This window comes from Pygoscelis adeliae, unplaced genomic scaffold, assembly GCF_000699105.1.
Source record: "Pygoscelis adeliae isolate BGI_AS28 unplaced genomic scaffold, ASM69910v1 Scaffold79, whole genome shotgun sequence".
NCBI classification, from domain to species: domain Eukaryota; kingdom Metazoa; phylum Chordata; class Aves; order Sphenisciformes; family Spheniscidae; genus Pygoscelis; species Pygoscelis adeliae.
The window spans coordinates 4,882,209-4,892,907 of NW_008825532.1; positions in this window are offsets into that span (position 1 = coordinate 4,882,209).

Here is a 10,699-nt window from a genome sequence, read left to right on the forward strand (position 1 = left end):
GAAACTGCTCCTGCCCTTCGTTCCTTACTTAATGTGTTTTTATTAAATTAAACTGTCTGGGGGCTTTAACTAATTTTATGCAGTATCCGCTATCATCTTTTGGTTTTGTTTTTTTTTTTTCCTGACTTGGCCTTTTAAGCCCTGTGTAATCAAAAAAACGCAGCAGCATAATCGCCACCTAATATCATTTGCAACTTTATTAATGCAGCAAAATATTTTTGTTGCAAGTCAGGTGAATAATTAAGATTTATATTAAGCCATCCAGTCAGAAGGATTGCAAAATCTTTTTCCCATTACCAGACTTTACCCACCAGTGAAATGAACGCACTTCTACGGTGAAATAAACACAGCAGCCATTAGTATTTCGCAATAACATCACCAAACAACCCAGGACGGGAAGTAACGCTTTGTCTCTTTAAAATCATGGAATACATAAATAAAATAAAAAATCCTTCATTTTGTAACTTAGCATTCATCTTTTTCCAAATACTTCCTTCTGCAGGTCTCGTAGTTGCTAGTAGTTCATTACCAGTCTTACAGCCACAAATTACATAGTATTACAGTTATTTTACATAGAAATCATAATCTTATAAGAAATCTTCTAAGAAGTTCTGAAAACGTATGCAGTGAAAACTGGTAAAATTTTCTTTTTGTTTCTTGACAAGTGCAATCAGCTCATGGAGTTTTAACATGTTTAAAAATGATCTGGAATTCTTGTTTTTAAACAGACTATCGGACTTCAGCCTTCAGGATACATTCAGAAAATTACTATGTTTTTACTGAGTATTAATCAAATGTAGGGTGTTTCTGATTTTGGAAACCTGTCTCAGGATAAGCAGCAGACATAAACATGCTTCAGAGATATTCAAATCAATGATAAACAGAATGATCAAGTTAGAAAAAACATAATTTGAAATGGCTAGGCTTAGAAGCATATTAATTAGCCAAGTCGATATTTTCCAGTTCATCCAGCTCATTTACAAAGAAAGTTCAGAATCTCTAAAAGCGGGTTTTAGGGCTCCCTTTACAAGTTTCCCTTTACAAGGATTCAGCTTTGGTTTTTCTATCACACATTTAATAACGTTTGCATCCACTGGCCGCATGTTGAAAATCAGAAACTGCGCTGGTCTCCTTCCTCTTCCACCCATCTATCGCTGCAGCTTGTTTCTAGGTTATTTTGTTATTTTAAAAGCCCTGTGTTAACTCCAATTAAATGTGAAAACTATTGTGTGCATGCGAGCAGGAGTCAGTGTTCTTCTGTCCTTGTTGCTAGTGCCTGATGCTTCAGAGAGCGCAAACCCCACATCACGGACGATTGTGCAATAATGTGCCCTTGAGAGAGATTATGCCCCATCCCAGACATTATTAAAGGTACATGTGTGCCATCACTATTTAACCAGCGCTGACATACGCAAAGATATTACAGAGCTGCTTGACAAACTCGCCGGTGACGAGCTTTTTGGTTTGGGGCATGCACAAAGCCTGGCTTGGCACAGTCCTAGTGCTCTTCTCACTGCCTTGCCAGCAAGGCTCAGTACTTCAGGTGGATGAAAAAATTACTGAGAGGATGTATACGAGTGTGCCCACATGCCATGTGCTGTGGGTAGACTGCTCATCTGCAATGTGGGAGATGGGGACTACTGCCATGTGTGGCAGTAACTAGAATTATCTCAGATCTGTGGGAAGTTCTCTCCTTTATCATTAGGTTATTGTTTCTTTCACTTTCTCCTTCTCGGCCTACTTTATTTTGCCTGAATAATTAATTACTTCTGGGATCAGAGGCAGACTGAGGTTGCAGGCCTTGTTATGATGCTGGTAGAGCAGGGAAAAGATGAAAGGAAAAAATGCGGATGAAGAAGAAGTCAGAAATACAGATGCGAAGGAGTAGAGACATAAGATGCAGTGGAGAATCTGCGACAAGTTTGTCAGGTCACTTTAAGTGTGATCTGAGGTGTAAAAAAATTCTGTTCCTGTAACTAACGTTTGGTCCTCTGATTTTTTACTCACCTTGGAAACCACTGCGAGTTACCTAAAAGTATTGGCTAGTCTTCTGTTACATAAAATATGTCCTCCTTGGAGCACGAAACCTGAGACCGGAGTCTGCAGATACAGAACGCTCCTGAATGACTCTGTCGTGGTTTTGGTTGCTGTGGTGATTATCCATCTGTTTGAATACTTTATACAGGAGATTCTCAACTCGTTTGTCACGGAGAAGATTTTCTTAAGTTGTGGGAAACACAGCATTATGCCCGATTCCTGTAATTTTCACACCTGATGATTAGCAAAAAATTCCACTTCATCTGCCATGGCGTAAAGACTTTGTGTAGCATTTAGATACAGAGGGCACGGGACTCCGGTTCTGTGTTCACCGCTAGCCCAGTATGCCTGTAACATTGGCACATAGGTGACAGGGGTGCAGCTGGAGAGGCTGACTGCAAAGACTTTATGAGGGGGCCTCCTTTAATGAATTGTCAGTCTGAAGCAGTTACACAAAATAAATTGTATTTTTACAAAGTCTGATAGGAAAAGAACTAGCGTGCAGACAGGAGAGAGGTAAGCATTTTATGTATCTGAGTCTTACCTATAGCTCTTAATGCATTCAGTTCTTAATAGTGGGTATTCTTAACGTGGTATTTTGTTTTGCTTGACAGTTGCCTTCTCATGGCACAACATGGCAGATCCTCTTTGACTTTGAAGTAACTCAGGAAGTGGAGTGACGTATCTGCATTTCCATTCACGCCCATGTTGTGTTGTTTTTATCTTGTCTTCCTGTAGAAAATTATTTTTCTTTCCAATTAATACCAATTTATAAAGAAGTCTTCATAAAAGATCTTTTATTTCATTTTAAAGGACTATCAAAAGAAACAAATGCTGCATTCAAACTACCACCATAAAGTGGCATACATGTTCTGACTTACAGTAGAAGCAAGAATTGCTCAACCTAAACTGTCCAAGCTGTTCTTGTCACTTTAATTCACCAGTAAAAGGTTGTTTGTTTTTTTTTTTACTTGCTTATGTGGCAGCTTTTCAAATTTCCACCCCCCAGTGGCAGCATGCTGTATTCCCATTTCATGTCACTAGGGACTTAAACGTACTAGCATGTATTTTTTTGTGTCAGAGATTAGACTGTTTTTATGACTAATAATGTGGACCTTGGGAGCCACTTATCTAAGCACCGTTGAGAAAATATCTAGACCTCTGTTAAAGTGTAATCCCTTTCAGGGCATGCCTATACAGGAGAGTAAAGACAGCTCGAAGCGCTCTCTGCCCATGCTCCACGCTGTCTGGAGGCAAGCCAGTTCCACCTTAGAAGTCCTTTAGCTCAGCTCTCTGCCCGTGCTAATGGGTCCCTGAGATGTGCCTGTGGACACGGTGAGCACAGCATGCCAGAGAGCCGTATTTGCTGCAGAACAGAGAAAATGATTTTGGTGAAACATAGCCTAAAGCCTAGCTGTCTTTAAGATACTAAATGTAAACAAAGGCAGGTTTCCTGCATGCTCTTTCTTGAGAACAAGGCCAGCGTAAGATCTAAGCGATCATTCAAGTCCCTCTCAGGTTTTGTACTGAATGAATTTTGCCCAAAGTATGCTTGTATTACACTTCAGACAGGTATCAGGGTTCCCTTCCTTGTACTTTGTGTCTTACGGTTCTTCATGTGGGAGCTCCTGACATACGCTTTGCTCCATGAAGCTGTATGAAAGAAGCCGTAATTGAGTCTTGGACACCGCGGTATTTATAATCACTTAGAAACCTCAGAGAGACCAAACATTTAGAGTTTTATAGACAGTCATCATCTTTATGAAGTGTAGGATCTATTTCTGCGTTGTCTGTAGGACCCTGCTGAGAATCTCCATCGTCCTGCTCATTGGAAAGCTGCAAACCCAGCATGGGCTCTGCTTCTTTCAAGGATGTGCGCATACATCTCTTATAAATAAGCAGTTATGGTTGTTTCATTAGACCTCTAATAACATCTCTATTTCATTTTCCTTCCAAAGATGTTTACTTCAGTGTTGACACGTATTTATAATGTCATCTCAAAAGAGGCTATCCTGTCAGATTTACAGCTATTATAAAATATAATGCTATCTGCATACAAATGGACAGTAGGAGCCTTACAGACATTTCCCCTATTATTACTGCCTAAGGAAGCAATAAAAATTTAACATTTACTATTGGGAAACACCTGCAGAGATTAAATTAAAACTAGATTATATGCTTATCAGTTAAATGTTACAAAAGCAAATTCTTTAGAGATTAACATAAAAATCATTGTTGCCAAAATCTTATTAAAAGCTTCACTTAATACAATCCATTTTGCACCTCCGCTGCTCAAGCGTTCTATGTGTGCAACTTACTAAGTCTTTGTGCAGCTGTACAGAGGAGAGGCAGGGCAGCTTCACTGACGGCTTTGCTATCGTCCTAGCAAATGCCTACACTGGTATTTAGATTTGTCTTTAAAAGCTGACCACGAGTACCATTTGTCCTTCTCTTTCTGGTCCTGGCCCCCTTCTGAAGGGCTCTCCACATTGCATGCTCCGTTTCTTGAGCATGGCGCCAAGGCGTGCTCCAGGCTCCGTCATGGAGGTTCTGCTCGGAATCACTCTGGAAACCACTCGTCCTTCCAAATATGGGCAGCAGGACAAAGACAAGGGATTTAAAAAAGGCTAGAAGTGGAGAACAAGAAACTGTTGTTGCTGCTAAGTGGATGGTCTTGTGCTTAGATTGTGCAGCCTTTGGTACATTGCAAACACACTGCAGAAAAGAGAGATCTGGGAGGCGAGCAGGCCGGAGTTGATCTCTGACTTGGAAATTCAGAAAGCTGCTGGATTTGGGCTTTGCTGCCACCAATGATTGAGAAGTTTACAGTGCGGATAATCTACGCGCGCTGACTTGAAGAGGACACTCCCAGCATAGATCCTACCTGTACTTGATTTGCACACACAGTGGTGAGAATTTATTCTCCATCTGGTACTACGATGACGCCTTTGACTCAAGGCATTAGAAACAACCTGCCTTGGGCATACTCTGAACTGTCTATGGGAGGGTACAACTCAGCAACAGCCACGTCCGGAATTACACGAAGGCCCAGGCCAGAAAAAACTTCGATGGTGGAGATCCTACCGAGTTTGGTGGATCTGGAGAGTGTGACACTAACGAGAGACTGAGACCATTGATGAGATGACTGTAAAATAACTCCAGTCATGTGGTTTACCAAAGGCTAAATTCAGAGGCAGATCAGGGAGTATCAGGCCATGGTGCCACAAACATTTATTGTGAAGACAAATTCGATGTAGGGACCTCCTGGCCGTTTTTTCCAGCCCCATGCCATCTCCTCTGTTGTGTAGGCACAGACCGCAACATTTAGTTAAGTGAATTAGGGGCATGGGGGGAATCCAACTTAAAAAACCCCAACAACTTACGTTTACAAAAATAGACAAAATAGCGCATAGACCAATGGGGTGGGGGATGCAGAGCCGAAGCGTAGCCGAAGATTAGGGGAGTAGAAATAGCTGGAGCTTGCTTTGCAGGGAAGAAAAAATGTCTGTGCAACCATGGCCCAACATTTTAAGTAATAAGGGTTTGCTGGCCCAGTTGATTTCCACTGAAATAGGTTAGGGAGCGTTCAAACAAGTAAATCCAGATCAGAGGGGTGGTAACCTATTGCAGGGCAATGCTCACCAGCCTCTGGGGAGACTGGGGGAGGACTCTGCTGTCAACACAGCTGGATTCAGGAGGAGATACGTGTCCACAGACAGACTCCCAGCACTGTCGCAGCCTAAACCAGTCTTGCCATACGCCTCCCTCTCCAGAGCAGCGTGTCTCCTCACACCGCTGCAGCGGGCGGTTTGCCTTCCCGTGTGCCTGCAGGGGCGAGCTGTACATTAGCATTTTTATAACAAGCTTTCCTTTGAGGGGAGGTAATGGACATATCTGGTAACTTCAGCAGAAGCCATGGGTGCATCCAAATACTGGGTGTGAGCCTGCGTGCTGTCATTTTATTTGGACAAATTACAGTATTTAACTTGGAAAGGCCTGCTGATGTCTCTTGCTCCACTTTCAGGCTCTGAGCAGCGTGAATTACTGACATGGGGATTTAAGATTTAATTTTTCAAAAATGACACACATTTTTGTATGTACATACCTATATCCAAGATGTAGAAACTACTTAACTGTAGTCTGAATTTTCCATAGTCATTATGCTAAGTAATTCACTTCTGCTGCCACTAGAGGTATAACATTCACTTGAGCAAATACCAAAGGAAACATTTAGTTGGAAGCCTTGCCCATATTAATATTTCATTTTTCAAATAATGTTTTTGATCTGGGTTTTTTTGGAGGCCTCAGCCTACTTTGCCTATTCCTGTTGGGCAGTCTTTCTTTTATTGAACTACAGCTGACTACTCATGAGATGAAATGCCACTTTGTGATTAAAGGGTACAGAATTGAGTGCTCATTTAAGCTGCATAAAAAGCTAAATTACAGTATCAGTCATTGTGTCAATCATCTGTGACTGCCTCATGTGCAAGCTTGTACCAACACATTTGTAAGTCTCATTTCACATCGCTTGTTGTTCTGGTGCAAATTTACATCTATTCTGAAATGCAAACATTACAAAATTTATTTTCAATTAATTTCCTTTTTTTTGGTGTGAAGACCAACTCTCACTCAGCTATAACCTCCCTTTTGAAACCCGGGAATACATCAGTGGGGACAAGGATAGCAATGAAGCTCCCATGTGTCTGCTGAGACTGGCAGGAGAATTGCTGCGTAACCTGGGGTTTAACTGCAGACCTACGCAGTCTGAGCGCAGTGGAATGGCTCAGCTCAGTGGTGGTGGTTTTTCTGGGGGAGGAGGCGGAGGTTGGCTAAATTACGCGTAGCTGCAACCCAGTTGGAGCATAATCTCTGTCTGTTTGAAGTTTGTAACCTTTCTTTCAAAATTTTCTGACATGCTCAGAGCAAGGCGCTGCCAGCTCAGCGCTGCCTGTGCAGAGGAGCCAGGGAGCGGTGGGTTGCTGTGGGAACTGCCCGCTGTGCCATCGCAATGCTGCGGCCGTCGCAAGCTCTCCCGCTGCAATCGGCACGGCCTGCTTCAGCTTCCCACTGCATTTCCACATGCTGCTTTTCACCTCCTCCTCAGCTCTGCCCGATGAGCGCAGCCCAGCAAGACGCCAGCGTGCCAGCTCAGGAGCGAGCGTGGGGAAAGCGAGGTGACGCGAGCTCTAGCCTGAGCTGCAAATCTCTTTGTGGAGAGTGAGCCCCAAAGCAGCTCTCCTGCCATGTCCTCCTTGCAGGACTGCACCCACCTCTCTCCAAAGAGAAATGGGGAAAAAAACCAGGAAATTCCATGATGAACACTGGAGGAGAGATCTCTTTTGCTGGTTTCGTGATGTTTAGTTTGTTATTTGGAGTAAAATTGCAGCATTCAGAAAATAAAGGCATGATGGATAGCTTGAAATGTCTGTTTTAGTTTAGAATCAATTGCACTACAGTATGGTGTACACCATATTTATAGGCACTATGCTACATGTCACAGTAAAATTATTTTGAAGGGAAAATACTGAAACAAGACATCAGATGCTCTCAGAATTTTTGCTTTTCCCCTAAAATGAAATTTTGACAAAATTATTGATTTCTGGAAGCATTTAATTACAGTAAAAGTGGGCTTTTGATGGGAAAGGTGTTTCCAGCATAAGTGAAGCAGAGATCCTCATAAAACTTCTGGCCTAGTGCAGCCTTTGGGTTGCTCCTTTCCCCAGTACAATGCGACCAGCACAGTTCAGTACAGGCAACATAGATATTGCACTTGCTGTGTTCTTGGTGGGCCTTATATTTTATTTTTTTTCGTGCTTTTTGTAGTAATACCGATAAATTCACTGGAGTCTTATTACACTCACAAGAAATTTTTGACTAGGAGAAACAGTGTACAACTGGGATACTTTGGATTATATTAGGATAAAAGTCGATAAAGTAATACCACTGAAATTATAGCAGTGTGAGATAAAAATCGGATCCACTGAATTTACTGAAAACAACAGCACTGCTGTCTGACCTTACTTCTGCCCTATATGCAGTCATTAGCAAGACTGTGCCATTTATTTACAGCTTCCCCCTATTGCACGCGCTATCTTAGGCAGTAAATTAGACTGCAGAAGCATTTTGAGTGCAGTTCACCGGAGCAGTTGCATTTAGAACAATGTTACCAACATGCCATCTCCCAAAAATCAAGAAAATGGGTGGCAACCTTTTATACCTCCTCCACAATTTTGATAACTCTTCCCAATGATACAGTTTAGCGTCAAGTTGACCTTTATGGTTTTCACAGCTAAGGCAACAGTTGCATAAAAAGGATGAATGAGCAACAACAAAAGAGGAAGGCTGGGATCATATAATCCGAAAACTGGAACTGCCTGCATTAATACTTTACTATTTCAGTGAGGGAGGCAGCACTGAAGAGTGGTTAAAGCTCATAACCGTAAGTAAGGAAATAGAGGTTCTGCTCTCATTTCTGCCTTATATTCTCTGTATTGCCCTGTGTAAGTCATTTAAGATCAGCCTGCAAATGTCACCTAATTTAAATTAAAAAGGCAGAAAGTGTAAATTTTTTTTTTTTAATCAAACTTGTAACCAATCGTCAAAATTATGCCTACTGGTGAAGAAAAGGAGGCACACAGCAGTCAAGGTGGTTTTCAGTGACAAAAGCGCCTTTGGCTCCTACTGATTTGACTTTGCTTTCTCCCTCAGTGAATGAGAATAAAACGCTTACACCATGTGAAGCGTGTTGGATGTGAGTTAGTTTATATGACTATTAATATTAATATTTGTCACTAAACCAAAATATTGGCAAGTACACAAGTAATAGGAAAGCGTCACTGTTTCTCAGTCTTGCTGGTTGTTTATGGTCCCCTCTTTAGTTTTTGCTGAGATACAAAAGCCTTGACTTTCACACAAACTAACAATTTAATTACTACTAGAGCTGCATGACATGCCCGTAACTATGGCTGGGCAGGAGGGTTTCACTTTGTTATGATCCTAAACCAGATCCGGGCTCTTCCAGAGAGCTTCTTCCAACCTGGTGATACTGGGATTTAGCTGGACCTTCTTTTCTTGCTCTGCAGGATTTTAGGATGGACATGTGGGACAGCTTAAGCCCCTGGATAAAGTTTGGGTCCCTATGAGTAGCAAATAGACCCTAGCCTTTGAGACCAGAAATTCATACTTTCTTCACTGAGTTTTCTGAGAATTGGCATGTTTGTTCCCCACTCCCAAAATTCAAAAGGAAGGGGAATCTGCTGGAGAAGCAGCAGGTTGGCCTCAATGTCACTTAAGCTCACTGAGATTTTGTTCAGCTGCTGCATTTGAGGCCTGTCTGTTTCTGATTTTAACTGTTCTTCAAATACCTTCAGAATTAACAATGCAGAGTATCGGCATTTGTAAATCTGTGGGGTTTGCTAAAGCAGTTTGCTTATAGTTTCATTGACCCTGGCAGCAATAAACAATAGTATTTTCAGAAGGAGGACTGAGTTTCTCTGTATGTTTTGCGCTAGTTCTTGGTTCAGGATTTTTTCCACTATTGTCTGTTAAAATTTGTTTTACGGCCTGTGTGACACAGTGACTGATGCTGAAATGCTCCAATGTCTTTTGGAAATGCAGCAGTAGCAATTTCCAGTCCACCTCGCAGGAAATTTACATGTTCCTATGAATAAAAATTAAGACGAAAGCAGGGTGTGTGGGAAGACCTGGTTGTGACAGAATCATTCCCGGCTGCTTTCTTGGTTGGAGAGCGATCACAAAACGAGGATTTTTACGAAGTTTGTTTCGATCCTCGTAAGCGGTTTCTGGCAGGAGGCAGGATGTGGCCACTGCAGGCTGCCTTGCTGAGTTATGCGTATGTTCTGTACCTCTGTAAAACTAACGATTAGGCTATGATGAGAAAATAAATCTTAATAGGCAAGAACAGTTAGCAAAACCCTAAAGTCCATTGTTTGCAAAGGGTCCCATTTCTTAGATGGGCTTGCTTTATTTTAATGATGTTAGGAAAAAGCTCCATTTTGAGACAGAAGGCGTAGCGTAGACCTGGTCTATGAAATCAGATAGCGCTTTTTTGCCTATCTACTGGGAAAAGGAGCAGCTGAGTATAATGCTTGCACACAGGCAGCTCTGTATAGCGTTTCAGGAAAATCTTTGAAAAAGATAAGATTCTTGTTTTGTTCTTTGTCAAAGAGTTGCACTGACTGCAAGAGTTTCCATGTTATACTTGCAGCAAGTACAGCAGTTTTCCGTGGCGTTGCTGCAGCACTGCCCTATCTTATTTCCTTGCCCTCCCTGTTTGCTACATCACCAGCTCCCGGTAGCCAGGGGTGCTGTGGATGTGCTGGTCCTGGAGCCCAGAGGCGAAGGGCCCATGCAACAGCTTTCTGAGTCTCTGCAAGCAAGCTGCAGCTCCACGAGATGGGAAGTAAGAGTCCAGCTTGATAACAGATATCCTTTGCTGCTTTTGTTTTGAAAATAGTAAACGAGTAAGAAAAATATTATGGTTGCATCTGGTATGCAGCAAGGCTTTACATTTGAGTTTACTTACCTTCTAAGCTCTCCACATATCACTTATTTGACCAGAGGTTTGCAAACGTGGCCATGGGAGGATTGCAGGGGTAATTGGCTGCCAGCCTGGGAACTGTATTCAATTAGCAAGGAATGC